The sequence below is a fragment of the Hypanus sabinus genome, chromosome 1, assembly GCF_030144855.1.
Source record: "Hypanus sabinus isolate sHypSab1 chromosome 1, sHypSab1.hap1, whole genome shotgun sequence".
Classification (NCBI taxonomy): domain Eukaryota; kingdom Metazoa; phylum Chordata; class Chondrichthyes; order Myliobatiformes; family Dasyatidae; genus Hypanus; species Hypanus sabinus.
In genome coordinates this window covers 21,114,067-21,136,589 of record NC_082706.1, presented here as the reverse complement: position 1 = coordinate 21,136,589, position 22,523 = coordinate 21,114,067, and the positions used below count along the sequence as shown (strand labels likewise).

At 43.2% G+C, this 22,523-nt stretch overlaps 1 long non-coding RNA gene across 2 annotated transcripts; it reads right to left on the bottom strand.

Annotated features, from left to right (window-relative positions):
- Positions 1-1,437: 1,437 nt before the first annotated feature.
- Positions 1,438-21,992, bottom strand: LOC132391766 (uncharacterized). 2 transcript variants are annotated; one of them, XR_009511346.1, is made up of 4 exons: positions 21,906-21,991; positions 5,084-5,191; positions 4,758-4,915; positions 1,438-2,612 (listed from the first exon to the last, which is right to left on the bottom strand). It is a non-coding gene; the product is annotated as an uncharacterized LOC132391766 (long non-coding RNA). The 2 variants fall into 2 exon arrangements; XR_009511347.1 differs by lacking the exon at positions 5,084-5,191 and having other exon boundaries at positions 21,906-21,992.
- Between the last annotated feature and the right edge of the window lie 531 nt (positions 21,993-22,523).

Genomic DNA, 22,523 nt, shown 5'->3' with positions numbered 1-22,523 from the left:
GCAGACCAGGCCGCGTCCATGGAAAAAGAGCAAACAGTTGATGTTTCGGACCGAGGCCCTTCATCAGGACTGGGAAAAAAAGCTGAGAAGTCCACATCTCTTTTTCCAGCCCTGATGGAGGGTCTTGACTTGGAACGTCGACTGTTTACTCTTGTCCATAGAGGCTGCCTGGCCTGCTGAGATCCCCCAGCACTTTGTGTGTATGTCCGTTTCCAGCCCATTTTTCCAGCTGGTCCAGGTCCCACTGAAAGCTCGGATTGTTTTCTTCGCTGTCCACTGTTCTCCCAATCATGTTGTCATCCATAAAATTGCTGATCCAGTTGACCACATTATCATCTAGGATATTGATATAGACAACAAACAACAATGGATCCAGCACTGATCCCTGTGGCACACCGCTAGTCACAGGCTTCCAGTCCAGCCATTGTTTTACCTTTCTCTAGCTCAATACACTGTATAAAGACTTGATCTCTATATGCAGTACGCAAATCAAGCTTTTCACTATTTCTTGGTACATGTGCCAAAAATAAAGCAAAACCTAAATAAATTCCACTACCTTAAGAAGAATTGAATTCAGAAATGGAGTGCAATTAATGACCTCTGTTCTGCAAAGTGACCGAGGTTCAATGCATGGTGATCTAAACCCAAATGCAGGAGGAACTCAGCATCTATGGAAGTGAAATCTGCCGACACTTCGGAAAGAGACCCTCCTCCGTGCTTCCGACTGTTTATTCATTTCTATCGATGCTCTCTGACCTGCTGAGTTCCTCCAGCAATTTTTACGTGCTGCTCTAGATCTCCAGCTGCTGCAGAACCTCCTGTGTATCATAATCTCTACACCGTTGTGAGGAATTAGCCCTTGTATCTGACCAGTGTTTTAATTTGGAGTGGCACAGCTGGTAGAGTTGCTGAGCTTCACTCTTGGCCCTGGAATGACGCTGGTGTGGAGTTGCATGTTCTCCCTTTGTTTGAGCAGGCTTAATGCATGTGCTGTGGTGTCCTTAATTATCACAACAACACGTGCTTCGGAAAGTGGAAAGTTAATTGACCTCTAGAATCTGTGTGTGTATGTGTTGTTGGGGGGGGGGGGTGGGTTAGCGGTGAAAATGGGGCCAAATAAAAATGGTTTTACTGTTCGTTTCGTGTGTGTGGATGTTTGATTGTTGACATGAATCTGATGCTGATTCCATATCATCTGGTTGTTAACTCTTTGCTCCTTATAGTAGGTTTGTACTCACAACGCGGTTGCTGTCTTTCCTACGTCATGTCAATGCAGACATTTCACTAATCATGAAGCCATTTGGGATGTAAACAGACGTATAGAAATGCAAGTCTTCCTCTCAGCTGTCCTGTTGAGATATTTGCTCCACATGACTTCTTCCAACTCCTCTTTGTCTTAGCTTCTTTGATTGACCATTCGTCCTGCATTAAAATTTTTTGTTTTAAAGATTTCTGTTAACTTACCCCTTGGATTTCTCACTTCAACATAAGAGTCCTAATCTACTATTGATGTGTCTAAATCAACTAATGGATTTCACAACAATTATCTAATATTTAAGGCATGTACTTCTTTATTTATCTAATGACATACAGCGTGGAACATTTCTTTCAACTCAACGAGCGATCCTGCCCAGCTACCCACCTATTTGACACTAGATAAATCACAAGGCAATTTACAATAACCAAAGCCTTCTAAACAGTATGTCTTTGAACTGTGGGGGGAGAACTGGAGCACCCGGATAAAACCCATATTGCCACGGGGAGAATGTACAAACTGCTTACAGGTAGTGTCAGGGATTGAACCCAGGTTGCTGCTACTGTAAGGCGTTGTGCTAACCACGTGCTGCCCGTGTCTTGTCTCCCTACCGTAGAACATCCCTATCTGAAGCAAAAAAAAAATTAGATGCTGTATGTCTGAAAATCAAAACAGAACATCGCAGAACAACACACACCAAATGCTGGAGGAGCTCAGCAGGCCAGGCAGCGTCTATCTTAAAGAATAAACAGCTGACGTTTCGGGCTGAGACCCTTCATCAGGACTCCCCAGGAAATTCTAGTTAACATTCAGCAGATCAAGTGGCATCTGCACAAAAAGAAATGAAGAATGAAGCCCGTGTTTTGGTTCATTCTATTGACCTTATTACTTACAACCTTCATATACATGAGGAGTAAAGATCTTTAGGATACATCTCCGTCTAGCTGTGCAATGTGCAATTTATAGCAATTTATAATAAATAGTATGTACAACAGGAGAGTCACTATAACATTGAAATACAGCTGTGTTAGCATAAGTTAAGCAGTCTGATGGCCTGGTGGAAGAAGCTGTCCCGGAGCCTGCTGGTTCTGGCTTTTATGCTGCGGTACCATTTTCTGGATGGTAGCAGCTGGAACAGTTTATGGTTGGGGTGATTCAAGTCCCCAGTGATCCTTTGGGCCCTTCTTACACACCTGTCTTTGTGAATGTCCTGAACAGTGGGAAGTTCTCATCTACAGATGTGCTGGGCTGTCCGCACCACTCTCTGCAGAGTCCAATGATTGAAGGAAGTGCGGTTCCCATACCAGGCAGTGATGCAGCCAGTCAGGATGCTCTTGATTTTGCTCATCAGCAGAACCTTAAGGAACATTGAAAACCATAAAAGAAACACAAGAGATTCTGCAGATGCTAGAAACCCAGAGCAAAACACACAAAATGTAGTAAGAATAATGGAGAACACACATGCAATAGTCAAGACCCTATACCAAACCTGAAGACTTTCTCCAGCATTTAATGTTGTTTGCTCAGGCCTTTAATCTGTATCATTTGATTATTTGCCTCTCCACAGGTTTTGCTTCAGCTCCTAAGTGTTTACAGCATTTTCTATTGACATCTTCTCTGTAAACCTCATCATCTCTGTGGAATGAATTGCACAGTGAAGGAGTGGCTGAAGAACACACATTAAAAACATTTGAAAGTCACCTTGATTGGTATATAGATAAGAAAGATTTCAAGAGATATTGGCCAAAATTGGACAAATGGGATCAGGTCTGATGGGACCCTAGGTTGGCATGAACTATTTTGTGATTTTAACAATACCTCTTCTCGCCCTTCTTCTGTAAAAATGCTAATTCCTTTCCTCAGTTTCTTCATCTCTGCTGCATCTGTTCCAGGAGTATGGCTTTCTTTTCCAGTTCCTCCTTCAAAGAACAAGGCCCTGCAAGAGGCCAAAGTGCTACACCTGCCTATTCACCTCCTCCCTCATCTCCATACAGTCCTTTCAGATGAGACAAAACTTCAGCTGTGAATCCGCTGTGTCAAGCATCTCTGCTTCATTAGCCAAAAGCCAAACTTCATGGTGTCCAAGCATTTTAATTGTGATTCCCATTCCAGTTCTGACACATCGGTCCATGGCCTCCTCTTGTGGTAAAATTAGGCCACCCTCAAGTTGGAGGTTAAAAACCCTATAATCCCTCTGAGTAGCCTCTAACCTAATGGCATGAATATCGATTTCTCCTTTCGGTAAAAAGAAATTCACTCCCCCTCCTGTCATCTTCTATTCCCCACTCTGGCCTCTTGCCTCTTCTCACTCCCCACCTCCTTCCCTGTCTCCTATGGTCCACTTTCCTCTCCTATCAGAGTCCTTCCTCTCCAGCCCTTTACCTTTCCCACCCACCTGGCTTCACCTATCACCTTCTAGCTATCCTCTTGCCCCTCCCCCCCCCACACTTTTTATTCTGGTGCCTCCCCCCCTTCTTTCCCATCCTGAAGAAGGGTCTTGGCCCAAAATGTTGACTGTTTATTCATTTCCATAAATACTGCCTGACCTGCTGAGTTTCTCCAGTGTTCTGTGCTCTATACATTAGTTGGGCCAAATAGCCTGTTTCTGTGCATTATGACACCATGACTCCATATTCTTTACTATCCTTAAGTATCCTTTTAAATCTTCTGTATGATAAGAATGAAGTAATTGCACTCTATTCCTGATGGATATAATTCATTAGTTCCTCAATGATTCTTTGTACCTTTCCTGCAGTTACTGGTGTGTAAGAAGCTGCCAAGGAGTAGAGGAGCGTCAATGAAAAGCCGGCTGTTGTCAAGGAGTAAGGCAGAGATCCAGATTGTTATCCACCAGGATCCAAGAGATCTAGTGTTGTCAGTTTTGCGAGGGTTGTCACCCTTAGGGTTACTGGCACTGCCTCCCAGCTTCAGTAATCTTCTGACCTCCAGTGCTGTCTGATTGCAGTTTGTACATTCTCCTTGTGAATGTACTGGATTCTACTGGATGTCCATGGTCATCCTACATCCCAAAGCAGGGCTGGGTGCTAGATTATCTGGTTTACTGTACATTATACCTATTGTTGATTAATAGTAGGAGAAACAAGGAGGTGTCAATGGGACAAAGTTAAAGGGAAATAATTGAGGTTATTGGAGTTATGGGATTGCTCTGAGATTGGTTGAATGATCTCCTATGTCATCCAGAAAAAGGAGAAATGAAAATAATTTGAGAAATATGTGTCTCTATTAATTTGTTGACTGATCAGTTCGAACATGAGAAATTCTGCAGATGCTGGAAATCCAAAGCAAAATACACAAAATGCTGGAGGAACTCAACAGGTCAGGCAGCATCTATTGAACTGAACAAACGGTTTCAACTTTCTTGTGGTCTTTCATCAATTCTATTATGGTTATTATTCTATAATAGACTTATTGAGTATGCCTGCAAGAAAATGAATCTCAGAGTTATATGTGGAGATAATGTGTACTTTGAAAATAAGCTTACCTTGAATTTTAGTCTGAAGTCTTGCCAATCATATCAGTTAGGTCTTTAAGTACAGATCATCTAGAGCCATGTCATCATATTCTTTCTTCCAGCATTCTCCTGGACAGTTCCCAGTCAGAAAAATACACTCAAAAGCATTTAAGTTGATTGTCATGTGCCTGTATATGACAAAGTGAAACAATGTGCACAACACCATGCATATAACTCACACGTCACGCATTACCACAACCAAATAACAACATATTCCTGAAGATTGACACTTAGCATAAGGCGCATTTGTGATACCAGCTAAAAAGTAAGCAGTATAGTGCTATTGGTCTTCATACCTGACGAGACCTGGGTGGTGGGTAGAATGTTCAGTAGCCTCACAGCCTGGGGGAAGAAGCTGTTTCCCATCCTAACAGTCCTTGTCCTAATGTTACGGTATGTTCTGCCTGATGGTGGGAGTGGTAAAGAGATTATGGGACAGATGGGAGGGATCCTTGACAATATTAATTCTAATGCTAGTTCAGGTTTTACTAACAAATGAAAATAAAGTTCAAAATTTAAAACATGACTAAAACACACACACACACTGAAAATTTTGAAACGTTTTAGTTAATAATTGAAGTAAGTATTTCTTTTTGTCATTTTGTGGACCTTCTCATCAGTTTCAATGGGTCTAAAGTACTTGTGTGAATTTAACCAGGAGCACATTTCTTCCCCAATCTCATGTTCGTTCTGAACAACAGACCCTCCAGAAGGCTAGATTAATCTTTTAGGAGTGCCATTCTTCACCCCAGTTAGTTGTGCAAAAGCTGCTAAATTGTACCAATGGGAAAGTCAGGACCAGTACTTTGCTTACGAAATGTATTTTCATGATGTAGGTGTTGCTGGCTGCTGATCCTTTGGTCCAACTGAAGTGTTTGTGGTGGATTTCTCAAACCATTTCGTGGTGATGGTGGTGAACTGCCTTCTTGAACCATTACAATCCATGGAACATAGCTTAAAATATTTATTTTCTTATTGAAATACAGTGCAGAATAGGCCCTTCGCGTCATGCTGCCCAGCAACCCTAGCCTAATCACGAGACAATTTACAATGACCAATTAACCTACCAACCGATATGTCTTTGGACTGTGGGGGAAACAGGAGCACTTGGAGGAAACCCACACAGTCGGGGGAGAACGTTCAAACTCCATACAAGCAGCGGCAGGAATAATGGACATGATTCATGCAATACTTCTTTAAGAAAGGTATCGTGTGACCATCTACTCACCATGTTGTTTGCTTATTGCTTCAGTGAAAAGCTGCAAAGACCTAATTTGCCTGTAGGGGGCAGACATGCAGGAGAACTGCTGTTTTGAACAAAGTACCTTTCTCTGTTGGAAGGTTATCTATCTCCCGATATCTCAGGAAATGAGATAAAATTATTGCGACTTGGTAGTGTTACGAAATCCTGTAACTGGATCACTTACCAGCAAAGATAGAGAGGTCCGTTGAAGTCTGATGGTACTATTTTTAAAAGTCTTTATTTATGAAAGGGGCACAAAAATAAGATTAATACAAACATTCAGATAATATACGTAGTCACAACTCAATCTAAAAGCGCGGGTCTAATAATAACCATCAATAAGAAACAGCTCGATCATTTGTCTAGGGGGATAATATATTGTCCGATGGAAATATAAAAGTCACTCAAATTTCTGCAGGCTTCTAGCTTTCGGGCGGGGTGGGGGGGTGCCGCTGGGTTTTCACTTGTTGGAGAGAGAGAGAGAGATTGGTGAGAAAAGAAAACTTGCCTGGGTCTTTATGAAGCAAATTCGTTGAATCAGGGGAGCGGGCTTCCCCATTGTTAGCTAAAAGCGGTTCTCCGTGATTCCAGCCACGGACTCCAGGCACGGAATCCAACGCACGTGGCTTCCTTCAAATGGCTTCCCGCTACTACGGGATCGTTAGCACTTCTTCTGGTGCGTCTGAAGGGGGTGTTCCCCCAGACCCTCCTTTATACTTCCTCATGGGGTCTCAGATGTCAATCAGGTTGGGGTGATGCAATCTCTCTCTCAACCAGCCCACTTTGCCCGAGGGCTTGCACGTGGTCTTCATGAGACAATGGTCAATGTCGCATTATTTTGCATCGCGGTGAAACGAGGTATTCGGCACGTCTCTCTCTCCCATTTCCTGGGTCTACTGACCCCCCCTCAACTAGTGCTCTTGCGATTCTCACAAAGGAGGGGGCTCCCCCGCCCCTTCGGCTCCTCAGAGCTGTGGTGCATTCATAACAGTAGCAAAATTGTTAGTCAATCAAACTACCACAAACTTGAGACTTTATGGCTGATTGAAAAACTGACCATCAACAGGACTCCTGTCACTTGAGATGACATTGTACACTGAGACACACTGATCACTGAGTCTAGAGAGGTCAGGTACAATGGAAGGAACAATGAGGCCTAAGCAATTACCGTTCCATGCAAGTAATCTATCTAGAGCAGGGGTTCCCAGACTGGGGTCCATGGACCCCTTTCTTCATGATATTGGTTTATGGCATAAAAAAAAGGTTGGGAATCACTGATCTAGAGAGTGGAGACAATAGGGAAGTGGTTATATATTTTTTTGTTCAGCTAACAATAGTAAATGGATGAATCCATTTGAAAATTAAGGCACTATTGTAGTGTTCACTTGCTACAACTCTTAAATTACTTACTGAATTGATTTTATTTCTTACATTCTTCAGTAAAATTCTTTACGCTACATCTCCATTTAAATATGCAATGTTCAATCATAGTAATTAATAATAAATAGAAGTCAAAGATCATTGAGCACAGTTATGCCACTTGACTCATTGTGTCTGGTTTGCCACTCAATCGTGACTGATTTATTTCCACTCTCAAATTCATTCTCCTGACTTCCCTAATACCCTTACTAATCCAGAACCTTTCTGCTTTAAATATTCTCAGTAACTTGGCCTGCACAGGCATCTGTGACAAGGAGTTCCAGAGACTCACCCCACTCCCCTCTGGTTAAGAAATTCCCCTTCATCTCTGTTCCAAAGGGACATCCTTCTATTCCAATGCTGTGCCCTCTTGTCCTCAACTCTGCCATTTCTCCATCATTTCCAACGATGGCAGAAAGCCTGTGCTGGAGAGTTTTTAAAAGCGGGAAAGCCATTACACTGGGACAGCTCCACTCGCTCAGGCAGTCATCACAGTCTGGGGTCTTCCTTGGTCGCAGTGGATGAACGTGACTCCTTCTGTGTCTTGTCACGCCCTTCGCTCTCCGCGAAGTGTTGCAGAACTGCCTTCCTGGCCATTGGATCTCATCCGCTCAGTCCCCCAGAACTGATTTCATGTGTCAGAACAGGCATGTCCCTATCTCAGTAGAGTATAAAGTCCTCTGGCTACCCTCACCTGGTTTAGCTCGCCTGTCAAAGCAACGTACCAGGCTGCGGCCAAGCTGAGTATTTGGTGGATCCAAATGGTGAGTGAGATGCCCCATAATGGACACAACAAGCCCCTTCACCAGCGTTGCTACCCCTCCCTGGGTATTACATATATCCCAGGTTCTAGGTTCTGTCACTATCGAAAACACCCTTTGTACGTCCACTTGATCTAGGCTTTTCAAAATTTGGTGGGTTTCAATGAAATCCCTCTCATTCTTCTAAACTCCTGCAAGTACAGGCCCAGAGCCATCAGATGCTCCTCATACATCAATGTTTCATTCCTGGGATCACTCTCGCTTCACACCTGATGTTACATAGTTCAGTCATGGTACATTCACGCCCATAGTGCTGATGGGTTAGAGAATTCCAACATTTTGACTTTGCAACAGTGAAGAATGATGCTTGCTGTTGAGGAACACAGAAGTAATTTTCCTGCTTGCCTCTTACTTTCATCCTTTGAAGTGGCAGATGATCGCTAACTTGAGATGAACATATGAAGAGCCCATTGATTTTTCTTTGGATCAATCCTGAGCAATATGACAAGTGATATGGGCCAATGGGAATATCTACTGACAGACACAGATAAAGTGATACAGATCCTGCCCAGATTACAACAGTATTCCCTTTCTGCAAACTGTTTGTATCCGGCCTGTCTGCAATATATTTAAACAAAACATTGTCCAATGTTTTGTTAAACCAAATTATTTAACTCAAACATTAAAATATTGCTGTATGGCAGAAGATACTGAAGCTTTGCCCAAAATGACAAATCCATCCTGCATGTTTCCTAAACTTGTTGGTAACCTGGGGAAGACCTGTAGATATATTGGAGAACAATTAAGCAGGCTTATACTGTATGACGGAAAAAATGTAAGCAAGCACAAATTGAAGGCATGATCTGAGAATGTTGATACATTTATGGTACAATATCCTGCTTTGTCAAGCGTCACATCTAGAACATAGAACATAAAACAGTACAGTATAGAAGAGGTCCTCCAGCCAATGATGTTGCCCATGTCCACCAAGGACATACTCTCTTCTTGCTGCTGTCATCAGGCAGAAGGTACAGGAGCCTCAGAACTCACACCACCAGGTTTAGGAAGAGTTACTACCCTGCAGTTATTAGACTCCTGAACCAAAGGGATAACTACACTCTTCAAGTTGGAGGTACCTTCCAAACTGAGGGCATAAATATTGATATCTCCTTCTAGTAAAAAAATTCTCCCCCATTCCTCTATTTGACCTTTTGCTTTTTGTCACATGCCTATTACTCCTCCCTCCAGGCCCACTCCTTCTCCCTTTTCTCCTATGATCCACTCTTCTCTCCTATCAGATTCTTTCTTTTCCAGCCCTTGACCTTTCCCACCCACCTGGGTTCACCTATCACTTTCCAGATAGCCTTTTCCACCTCCCACCCCACCTCCTCACCTTTTTATTCCGGCATCTTCCCCCTTCCTTCTCAGTCCTGACGAAGGGTCTTGGTTTGAAACATCAACTTTTTATTCTTGTCCATAGATGCTGCCTGACCTGCTGAGTTCCTCCAGTGTTTTATGTGTGCTGCTTTGGATTTCCAGCATCAGCATCTTTCATTGATTCTGCTATGTTTATGATGGGAGCTGTACATTCCTCAATGGCAGGACTCTGCAGAGAGTGGTGCAGACAGCCCAGTACATCTGTAGATGTGAGCTTCCCACTATTCAGGACATTTACAAAGGCAGCTGTGTCAAAAGGGCCTGAAGAACCATTAGGGACCTGAGTCACCCCAACCACAAACTGTTCCAGCTGTTACCATCCAGGAATTGGTACCGCAGCATAAAAGCCAGGACCAACAGGCTCCGGCACAGCTCCTTCCACCAGGCCATCAGACTGATGAACTCATGCTGACACAACTGTATTTTTATGTTATATTGACTATCCTGTTGTACAAACAATTTATTATAAATTACTATAACTTGCACATTGCACACTTAGACGGAGATATAACATAAAGATTTTTGCTCCTCGTGTATATAAAGGATGTAAGTAATAAAGTCCATTCAATTCAATATTGAGTATGCCGACAAGAAAATTAATTTCCGGGTGATGGATGGTGACATACTGTATAGATACTTCGAAAATAAATTAATTTACTCTGATCAATTGATCTCTTCTCTTCCACATGGCCTTCTTTTTTTTCTCTTGTGCTAAGAGACTCTTAAATGTCAGTAATGTATCTGCTGTAGGGTCCTCTATCAGTGTGAAGCATGGCTGAGCCATCACACAGCCACTGTGATTTAACATGGAGAGAGACAGCAACTTTCGTTGGGATGAGAAGTTTGGAGGAAAAGAATTCACAACACAAAAGCAAGAAGTGAAAATTGCATAGCACATGAAAAATGCATTGAAACTACACTGCACTCTTTTGTGTCGGTTTGTATTTAGCATGATGCACAGAGCCACAGGTTCGAGTGCCACAATTCCTGAAGCTTCAGTGTGCTTTATTGCACAGTGACCACTCACACTTCCAAGAGCGTGGACACTGCCAATTTAAATGAGCGTTGGCCTACCCTTCTGTGACTCGTTGCCGTCTTCCATGGCACCAGATGCATGTTGTACCAAAGCTCAGATCGGCTGGTTGCACAAGGTCTATTATGTCAGAGACAAAACATGTCTTTGTCAGATGCTTTTTATGCCTTCAGAATTTGGAGATAGAGAGAGATACAGCATAGAAATGGGTCTGTGTTGCCTTTATGGAATTTATTTATAATATTTTTGCTTTAGTAATTCGTTTGTTAGCATTTTTTAGTTAAAGTTAGGATTGATTAAAGTAAATCCGTTGTTTGTGATATATTGCAGCATGTGATGACGTCACACCCGGTTTCGCTGCGTCTTGTGGGAAAATACCGGTTTGGAGAAACGGGAAGGAGGGGGCTGACATGTGCAGGATCAGTGCAAGAAGTTTTCTTTCTACGCACTAGAAACATCAATGAAGCAACGCCGTAAGTTCATGAGATAATCGATGTGTTGAATTAAAAACGTTAACGCTGATTCTGTTAAAAGTAATGACGGTTGATAAGGTTTATGTTTTCGTTAGTTAAAGAGTTGCGGATAGTTTGTGTTGAAGTGTATTTAAAGCAGTCAATGGCGTAGGTAGATTCTGACTGTATGCTGCACTTTAATGTAAAGTAATTGTTGTAGTTTTACTTTTGCAAGTATTTATGATATAAATGTGATATCAAGAAGGAAACAAATACTGCATACATTTTGTATTGTTTTATCAACTGTTTTCACCATACGTTAATGAGGAAGAGTGAACAGTAAATGGTTAATCTTATGCGATCCTGTTTTCATTGACTACGGTTTGCCTCGGTGTTTAGTTCAGAGTTCTCTTACACCCGAGCAAGAACACTACAGTGAAAAGGCGGCATTATCAGGTGTTTCAAGTGCTGCAATGACAACTCGATCCAGCATCAAGTCGTTGCCATCCAGCGACAGGGGCAGTAGGGCATCATCAAGTAAGGCTGCCCATGCAAGAGCTAAGGCAGAAGCCGCCAAGGTGCGAGCGTTCTACGCCGAACAAGAAGCAAAATTGAAAATGGAAGCGGCTGCCAGAGAAGCCGAAAACCAGAAGGAAGCGGCTGCCAGAGAAGTGGAAAACCAATTGGAAAGGGTAAGGATAGAGTCAGAGTTAGAAGTGCTGATGCTACACCGAGAAGCAGAAGCTGCCAGGGTGGAAACAGAGTTAATAGAAAATGCTGAAGAAATGCAAGATCTGGTTGACGTAAAATCTACTTCAGAAAAGATCAGATTGGAACGCACGTGACTATGTCCAATCTCAAATAGACCTGAAGATTCGTTCTTCCTCTCCATACTTATACGCTAATGCCCCATTGCATGAGGAGCCTCAGAGAGGCCCAATTGCATCACATCCATCCGAGGAAGACAATTTACCCTTGCAACTCCGCGACGAATTCAAGAATGAAAGGGCTGATGACAAATACTTCTCGACACCAAACTTACCAGATTTGGTGAGAAGAGAGGCAAAGGCTGAATTCAGAACAGCAAATTCCATAACAGAGGTACGCCCTCAGTCATATACCCGCCGACATATCCCCCAGGCCACATGCCACTTGCAGTTGAACCCATGGCACTGTATTTAGCACGACGAGATCTCGTCACTTCAGGGCTATACCAGTTTGATGATAAACCTGAAAGTTACCATGCATGGTACTCCACATTCACCAACGCTATCCATGGAGTCCAGCTCAGAGCAACCCAAGAGTTGGATCTTATGGCGAAATGGCTGGGAAAAGAATCATGCGAACGAGTGAGACGCATATGTTCAGTGTACATCAACAACCCCAAGCTAGCCTTACGCAAAGCATGGGAGAGACTTCGGGAGGGCTATGCGGCCCCCCAAATTATTGAAGCGGCACTATACCGACATCTGGAAAATTTTCCTAAGGTGTCAGCCAAGGACCACACTAAGTTAAGAGAGCTTGGAGATTTATTCATGGAGATTCAAGGCGCCATAGAAGATGGCTACTCAACTGGTCTAGTATACCTAGATACTCCATACGGGATTAGACAAATCTTGGACAAACTTCCATTTGGGCTGCAGGAAAGGTGGGTGTCCATTGGCGCAGAGTACAAGGAAGAGAACAATGGTTGATTTCCTCCCTTCGAGTACTTCACTAGGTTTGTGTGCAAGGAGGTGAAGAAGCGAAACGACCCTAACCTCATGGGTCCAGGAAGCAGTACAATTTACACCAAGCCAGATAAATCCACTTTGAATAATTTCAACATTAATAAACCTGTCTCAGTGCTTAAGACTGAAGCCTTTACAGCTAACAATGACCCTAGCAAGAATTGTCCATTGCATAACAAACCCCACCCCCTCAAAAATGCAGAACGTTTAGGGAAAAACCCCTTGAAGAGAGGATGGCCCTTCTCAAGGAGAAAAAAATATGTTTTAAATGCTGTTCCTCTACCTCTCACCTTGCTAGAGAGTGTACGATCACCATGAAGTGCCCGGAATGTAGTAGCACTAATCACGATGGGGCCATGCATCCCGGCCCGTTACCGCAAACTGACAAAGCTCCTTCACCCCCACAACAGGATGGCGGGGAGGGAGAGGCTCACTCCAGGACAACTGTTGTCAGCTCGAGCTGCACAGAAGTTTGCGGTCAAGCTCAGTCAAGCCGTTCTTGTTCAAAGATCTGCCTCACTAAGGTGTACCCTAAGGGAGCCAAAGACAAGGCCATCAAAGCCTATGTGATTCTGGATGATCAGAGCAATTGCTCACTAGTCAGTCCAGAGTTCTTTGACTTGTTCAACATTGAGAGTAATCAATTCCCATACTACCTTAGAACTTGCTCAGGCAGCGTGGAAACTTATGGAAGGAAGGCAGAAGGCTTCCAGCTCGAGTCCCTGGATGGTAAAGTCGTCATCTGTCTCCTCCCACTCTTAGAGTGCAATGAGATTTTGAAGAACCGCACTGAGATCCCGACGCCAAGTGCGGTGCTACACCAGCCACATCTCCACCACATCGCCAAACACATCCCAGAACTGGATCCAAAAGCAGAAATACTCCTGCTATTAGGAAGAGATGTCCTTCGGGTGCACAAGGTTAGGCAACAGGTCAATGGACCACACAACGCCCCCTTTGCGCAATGCCTGGATCTGGGCTGGGTGGTGATAGGAGAGGTGTGCCTTGGCAATGTACACAAACTGACGGTTAGCACACTCAAGACCAATGTGCTAGAGAGTGGCCACCATTCAATTTTTCAACCCCGCACAAGTTTCATGTGTATCAAGGAGAACACAAAAGGCAAAAACAAGAAAAAGAAGAAGGAAGGCAAAAGTGCAAAATATGATAGTGAAATTTCTGGTGAGTGTACCACAGATCTAAGCACACAAGAGAACTTGGGTAATGCTTTTCATAATGAGTTCCATCATGAGAAAACCAAAGAGAATTGCAACTCATTAGAGAAAGGTGGTCAACAGCCAGTATGGGTAACACAAATTCTGTCAGAAAATCATTTTTCACAGTCTTCACAAGTTCCAACGCCCTGTCTGCCAGACTGTGGAAGAGGAACAAAAACCCTGAAAAGGAAACCGGAGATGCAGCAACCCACCTGATTGACCCACGAGGTACTGTACACACTAATGGCAAAGGTCACAGCCATTATAAATGCATGACCACTCCTACCTGTGTCTTCTGACCTGGAAAACCCCTTCATACTCTCGCCATCAATGCTCCTTACGCAGAAGGCAGGAGCTCCCCTTCCACTTGAGGACTTCTCTGATAAGGATTTGTACACAAAGCAATGGAGACAGGTCCAGGCTCTGGCAAATCAGTTCTGGTCTCGTTGGAGACAGGAATAGCTACCTTTGTTGCAACACAGACAAAAGTGGACAGAACCCTGCAGGAATCTTCAAGTTGGAGATTTAGTCCTGCTCAGGGACAAGCAAATCACCCGCAACAGCTGGCCAATGGCCAGAATCACTGCCACATTCCCTAGTAGGGATGGACATGTCAGGAAGGTTGAGTTGAAAACTACTGACTAAGGTGATGTGAAAATTTACCAAAGGCCAGTTACAGAAGTCATTCTATTTCTACCTAAGGACTGATTTAGAGACTGAAGTTTTGTATTATGTTCATTGTGACCTTACGAAAGTCAAGCGTGGAGTGTGTTGCATTTATGGCATTTGTTTATAATATTTTCGCTTTAGTAATTCATTTGTTAGCATTTTTTAGTTAAAGTTAGGATTGTTTAAAGTAAATTCATTGTCTGTGATATATCGCGGCATGTGATGACATCACACCCGGTTTCGCTGCGTCCTGTGGGGAAATACCGGTTTGGAGAAACGGGAAGGAGAGGGCTCACATGTGCAGGATCAGCGCAAGAAAAGTTTTCTTTCTACGCACTAGAAACATCAGTGAAGCAACGCCGTAAGTTCGTGAGATAATTGATGTGTTGAATTAAAAATGTTAACGCTGATTCTGTTAAAAGTAATGACGGTTGATAAGGTTTATGTTTTCGTTAGTTAAAGAGTTGCGGATAGTTTGTGTTGAAGTGTATTTAAAGCAGTCAATGGCGTAGGTAGATTCTGACTGTATGCTTTATTGTAATGTAGTTGTTGTAGTTTTACTTTTGCAAGTATTTATGATGTAAATGTGATATCAAGAAGGAAACAAATACTGTATACATTTTGTATTGTTTTATCAACAGTTTTCACCATACATTAATGAGGAAGAGTGAACAGTAAATGGTTAATCTTACTGCGATCCTGTTTTCATTGACTACGGTTTACCTCGGTGTTTAGTTCAGAGTTCTTTTACACCTGAGCGAGAGCACTACAGGGTCCCTTTGGCCTATCGAGTACATGCTGGCTGATGACCAGACATTTACACTAATCTTGTAACAGAGCAAAGAAAAATATTAATGACTTTATTAATCACACTTTTTCTGGTAAACAATGGACCGGCTCTACGGCCTGGTATTTTTGTAGTGTGAACTAAAGTCTCGAAGGTGCAGGACTGTTGCACCGTGCTGGGTATGGGCCAGATTGAGGCAGTTTGGCCCGGGCGTGAGAGTGAGGAATGAGCCAATGGTTGGAGTGGAGTTGGAGGTGATTCGACGTTGCAGAACTGAGGCGAGGCAGAGTTACGGCGGAGCCCAGGCCAGACAGCAAGGAAAGACCTGTGGTATGATTGTTTTCAGTGCTGGGCTGAATTGAAAAGGTCAGGATGTTGGGGCCAGATGAGGGATGAGCCAGTTCAGCTCTATGCTCCACGAGGTTGACTTGTCTCTGTGCTGAACTCAGGCTGCGGCCTGCAATTCATCTAATGGGCCGCAGTTTCTGCTGGCTTCATGACTGAGGACTCACTTCCGTGAACTTCAGTTTTGAATGTTGTTTGCTTACTTCTATTGTTTGCACAATTTTTTTTCTCTGCACATTTGGTGTTTGATGGTCTTTTTTAAATGAGTTCTATTGGGTTTCTTTATTTTTATGGCTGTAAGGAGACGATTCTCAAGTTGTATACATATTTTAATAATAAATGTACCTTGAAATTTGAACTGATTTTATTTAGTTCTCCTTGCATTCTCAACTCCTACCCATTTTGTCCTTGATTCTACTATTCACCTACAATCTAGGGGCAATGATAGTGGCCAACTAACAAACCACCCAAACAACATGCTTTGAGATGTCAGAGTATCCGGAGGGTGGAATGTACAAACAATACTTCGTACCAGAGATCAGGACAGAACCTGGATCTCTTGTCCTCGCTGCAAGAGAGTGGCCATTGTGTTATCATGTGAAGACCGGGAGGAAGCTCTGTACTCCCTACCCTCCACAAGGGAAAAAGGCAGCCAAAGATAATTATACAATCATTTAGATATAAATGTCCAGTATTAATAATGGGCATTCCAAGAGCAATTTGGTTAAGGATGGACTCTTTAATTTGCACTCAAGGAAAATTTCGCTGCACTATGAAGAATTGGCTCTCCAGTGGAGGCCCAAGTCAGTTTCACCAGCGTCTTTGCAGTTCACTTTCGCAGCTGTAGTGTCAAGTGTGTTGTGTGTGTCAGGTGGCTTTGTGGATAGCTGCACAAGAGCACGTGAAAAATAAGAGCAGAAACAAGCTCGTTGGCCCTTCAGGCCACCCCACCAATCAATGTTAGCATGACTGATTTACCACAGGCCTCTGCACCCCTTCAGTGCCAACTCTGCATAGGCCTCAGCATTCCCCTGATGTTTCACTACACTTTAATTTTCTACTCTGCTTGGAGGAACAAACAGGTCCATTTTGCAATCAGTTTGTACTTTAAATCAATCACTTTCATGTTATTTGAATTTTGATTTCTCCAAATTTGACATTTCTCCATGGTCTCAGTCATTATCAACAGGAGGGTTTTCTTGAAAACTGATCAATCATTTCCTATTTATGGAGGTGAATTGCACTTTGCTGCCTTTCTTCCCAGGTTCCAGTGTATTTGCCGCTTTGTTTTTATAGCCAGTATCAGTATTTTCCTGAAAAAGCCAAGCCCTTTTCCTTGTTGTGGTAGGGAGCTGGGAAGAGGTGAAGTGGGAAGTCATTAGGGAAACCTTGCATATTACAAATTTCTTGCCACTACAGCATTTCAAACAGAGTACAACTAAGTAAAGGCAGCCTTCAGTGTGATGCACCATCAATAACTCACTCTGAGATGTAAGGCGAGATATCGGGTCTTATTGACTGGAAGGAGGAACAAACAGTGAGTGACCACCATACTACATCTTGGAGACTAGGAGGCCGGGCTCAGGCCTTGATCGCCTTTATACAGGGGTCTGTGGGAGGAGCCACAGGAGCAGACAGCAGGGGGCGTGTCCAGATAGGTATATGTAGTTCACTACACAGTGTGTGAGGAGATTGCTAATGGGCTGGAATGTGAATATTTCACCTTTTTACAGGCATTCCCTTTTTTCTCTCCCTTACTCTTCCCCCACCGTCTTTGCCATTTGCTGTCTCCCTTTCTCAGCTCAGGTTACCTGAAATGGTAGCTGTTTCTCTTTCTACCGGTGCTGCCTGACTTCCTGAGTGCTTCCAGTGTTTTCTGTTCTTGTATGATAGAGAAGTGCGATGTTCCTGGAGTTTTGAGGGAATAGTCTGGACAGGGAATTTGAGACCTGCTGAGGGAGTGTGAATTGAGGAACTGTGGGAGCTGTTCAGAGCCTGCTGAGGAAGATTTTTGGGTATTGAAGTGATGTGAGGGGTTGGATTAGAGCAGAAAGATGAAGTTGTAAACATTGATGGGCAGGCCAGATTTAGGAGTATCTGATCTTGTGCTCCCCTTCCCCAGTGACTACCACCAACTCCTTCTCCAGCCTCGTCGACAACTCTAAGCAAGAACTGAAATATTTCCACTTGCTTCTTTCCTCTGGTGTAGCAACACATTTCAAGAGGTGCACAAGTTGAGTTATTGATAGAATGGAAGGTGCACAGTGGTAGGAGAGGGGAGTGGGGATATGTTGATGATGAATCTAAAGCCATTGTTGTGATATGCAAATAATTATGATGTATGATTATTGTACCTGCTCCACTGAAGAGTGAGGTTTGATTGATCAGGCCAATCTTGAAAATTTAGGTGCAGGCTGAGATGTGGTGGAGGCGTCCAGGCCCAGAGTGTATCGATGCAACAAGGCCCAAGTTCTAGCATGAGGAATGCCCCAATGTTTGGGTGATTTAAATGCTGCATCAGATAGATTGAAAGGCAGGGGATCGGGACAAGAGCCAAGGGTCGGGCTGGTCTGCTCGCTGGTCTGTGAAGTTTGCTCTGCTCTGTGCTGAACTGGGGTTGGGGCTGTGGCCTGCTCTGGCTGGTCTGCGCTTTGAGTCTTTTGTTCTTAATGTTAATTGCTTACTTTTATCATATGGACAATTTGTCTTGTTTTTCCCTGTACATTGTGTATTTGATGGTCTTTTTTTAAAATGGGTTCTTTTAGTTTTCTTTGTTTTGTGCTGCCTGTAAGGAGGCAAATCTCGAGGCTGTATAACGTGCACTTACTTTGATAATAAATGCACTTTGAACTTTGAATCACCAGGCTATTCCTTCCACTCTGCACTGTGAAGGATGGCTCTTGAAAGTTGGCAAGAAAATTTAAGACAGAATCAGTGAATTCTCAGACAAGGAAATGACCAAGCCAGTGAAGCCAAACACTTTGGTCTTGTTTTAGAAGTAGTTGGTGGTTTTGTGCGGGGTTTTCTCTCGACTGAATGTCTTAGCTTATCCATATGAATCACATGATGTTGCATTATATTCTTGAAAGCAACATTTAGAAAGGAATCTTATCTATGATGAGCAACACTCAGATGTGTGCCAGGCATGTGTGACCACTTTGTTCCATGTCAACTGCCTGACGAGAGTAAATTACAAGTTAAAAATTACTGGCGCATTAAGAGATAGCCCAGGTATAAGTGATGCATGTGTAGAATTGCAATGACATTTCTGAGCAAATGTGGCCCCTCTTGTTTAAGGGAACGTTATAGGGCATAACCCCATTGTACTGAACACCATAATACAATTTTGTTTTCAGACAACTTTTTGTGAAGCTTTATGATTGATCTTCAGCCAGAAATACTTCTGACTGCATACTCAGTCTAACTGGGATCAAGTGAATGCACATCCAGTGCTGGAAGGCATGGACCCAATGGTAAAAGCTCAGAGCAGACTATTTAATGTAAAGTCAGGCTGTTATTTAATTGATTCCTGAGAAACATTATACATCATAGGTCACTTGATTCACACCTACACGTAGAAGATGTGGTGAGTTACTCATATCTCCACCAACAACACTGCCCTCAACCGCATCTCTTCCATTTCATGCACATCTGCCCTCACCCCATCCTCCTGCCACCCAACGGGAATTGGGTTCCTCTTCTCCTCACCTACCACCTTACCAGCCTCCATGTCCAGCACATAATTCTCAGGAACTTCTGCCATCTCCAACGGGATCCCACCACCAAGCTCAACTTCCCTTCACCGCCTCCCCCCCACCACCAATTTCTGCTTTCTGCAAGGGTCACTCCCTATGTGACTCCCTTGTCCATTCATCCCTCGCCACTGATTTCCCTCCTGGCACTTGCCCTTGCAAGTGAAACAAGTGCTACACCTCCTCCCTCACTACTATTCAGGGCCCCAAACAGTCCTTCCAGGTGAGGCGACACTTCACCTGTGAGTCTGTTGGGGTCATATACTGTGCCTGGCGCTCCCGGTGTGGCCTCTTGTTTATCGCTGAGACCCGACGTAGATTGGGAGACCGCTTCACCGAGCACCTGCACTCCATCCTCTAGAAGAAGCGAGATCTCCCAGTAGCCACTCAGTTTAATTCCACTTCCCATTTCTATTCCGATATGTCTATCTTCTACTGTGGCGATGAGGCCACACTCAGGTTGGAGGAGCAACACCTTATATTCTGTTTGGGTAGCCTCCAACCTGATGGCATGAACATCGATTTCTTAAACTTCTGGTAATGCTCCCCCTTCACCATTCCGCATTCCCTTTCCCACTCTTACCTTATCTCCTTGTCCGCCCATCACCTCCCTCTGGTCCTCCTCCTCCCTTTTCTTTCTTCCATAGTCTTCTGTTCTCTCCTATCAGATCCCCCCTTCTCCAGCCCTGCATTTCTTTCACCAATCAACCTCCCAGTTCTTTACTTCACCCCTCCCCCTGTGGTTGCACCTATCACCTTGTGCTTTTCTTTCTCCCCGCACCCCCCCCACCTTTTAAATGTACTCCTCATCTTTTTGCCCTCCAGTCCTGCTGAAGGGTTTTGGCCTGAAATGTCAACTGTACACTTTTCCAATAGATGCTGTCTGGCCTGCTGAGTCCCTCCAGCATTTTGTTTGCATTGCATGGATTATAATATCATGTTTTCGGCTTGCTCCCATTTGAATATTAAGCTGTATGGATCTTGAAAGCAGGATAGGTAACAAGCTAAGGGAAATGGCCTTTCATATTTCTGTTATGCTTTCGAGTCATAGTCATAGGAAATTGCAATACAGAAACAGACCCTTTGGCCCATCTAGTCCATGCTGAACCACTTAAGCTGCCTAGTCCCATCAACTTGCACGAGGACCATACCCCTCCCATCCATGTACCTATCCTAACTTTTGTTACACGTTGAAGTTGAAATCACATGCACCTCTTGAGTTGGCAGTTCGTTCCACACTCTCACCACTCTCTGAGTGAAGAAATTTCCCCTTGTGTCCCCCTTAAAATTTCACCTTTCACCCCAACCCATGACCTCTAGCTGTAGTCTCACCCAGCCTCAGGGGAAAAAGCCTGCTTGCATTTACCCTATTTATACACCTCTTTTATTTAATACTTTCTTTTATTTTCAAGGGATCATTAACCTATTTATGTTAAGCTGATCACCACCTCCGCTTGTAGTGGAGTAAAAATAGCAATCCCCTGTGAGTGATAGCTAATATACTCACTGAATTATTTCAGGGCCACGCTGATTAATACATTTCATTTCAGCAATATTGTATTTTTAATCATTAACTGCTGTAATCTGGAATGTGCCCACATATTTTGGTGATTCATTTAGTTGCAAAGATACGGCAACTCAGAATGAATGTTTCTGCTGCTCGCCGTTTGTTCAGGATATATTTTCCCCTGACAGTTCTCGAAATTCTCCCTGATCTCCTTACAGACTCCTAATGTATGCTTGCATGGTTGCTTGGTTCATATATCTTCTTACTGACTTTGTTGAAAGTGTTTAAAGTACATCACAAAGGCATAATTAAAGCATTTCCAGAGTCTTAAATGAGGCAGTACAATTTTTGTTCAGTTGAGATCGATTAGCATGCTATTGTACTTCCCATGCCAAGGTGTTGGAACATCAGCTAGACAGTCAGCCAAACTCTGTTCAAAAATGACATGAGAGTCAGGAGATAGCACCCCAGCTCCTGGTTTTATTGCAGACTCAACGTCATGACACAGTAAAACCGAAAAAAAAAATCAAAATTCAGTGCAACTACCATTCAAGCCAAGTAAATATACACATCTAAGTAAGAACTTAGTTAAGTTTCCTACAGGTAAATATTTTAAGATTCTGACAAGTAAATACTACAAATAAATAATATGTGTAAACCATTAGCATCTAGATTAGTATCTAATAAACTCAAAATATAACAGTATTTCAGCAAAATCTTACTGATACCTTTTGATCAACTTCTAAACAATATAACATCAACTTACAAGCTTCTGCTGGGGAAACAACAAGATGGCTTCAGATAGAAACTTCATTTGCTTCTAACATAAATCTCTGGACTTCTGCCAGCCAACATGCTTTCCTACTTACTACTTCCTGACTGCACAGGAAGTGACCTAATACAGATCAGAAACTGTCCATTAAAATAGAAACTGAATGTGCTTAATCACATAGAAAAAGATAAGTGAATTTCCCTCAGGGCAGAATGGGTATCATTTTGTACTGGTTTCTCTAAGTACTTTTCATTTATGAAAGAGTTGTCTGGGCAATAGTCCCCTTGGAAGCCCAAAGCCTCACTGATCATTGTGCTTTCCAATGATGTTCAATGCTGGCGGTCAGCAGAGAAGCAAGAGCCCAAAGTTTATGACATTATTCTAAATGTGCTGTGAGTCAAAGAGGTTAACTGGAGTTAGTTTATTCACTACATGCTGTGACACAGCCAAGCGTGCTTGACAAGTTTAAGAATCACTGAGCAAGTGTGAAGAGACAGTTGAATTCATGATTCGTTGTGTATCTGCACCATCTCTCCAATGAAAGCTACTTCCTTTTCCTTTCACCAAGAACTCAGGTTCAGATTCATTGATTTTTCAGATGTGCACAGAAAC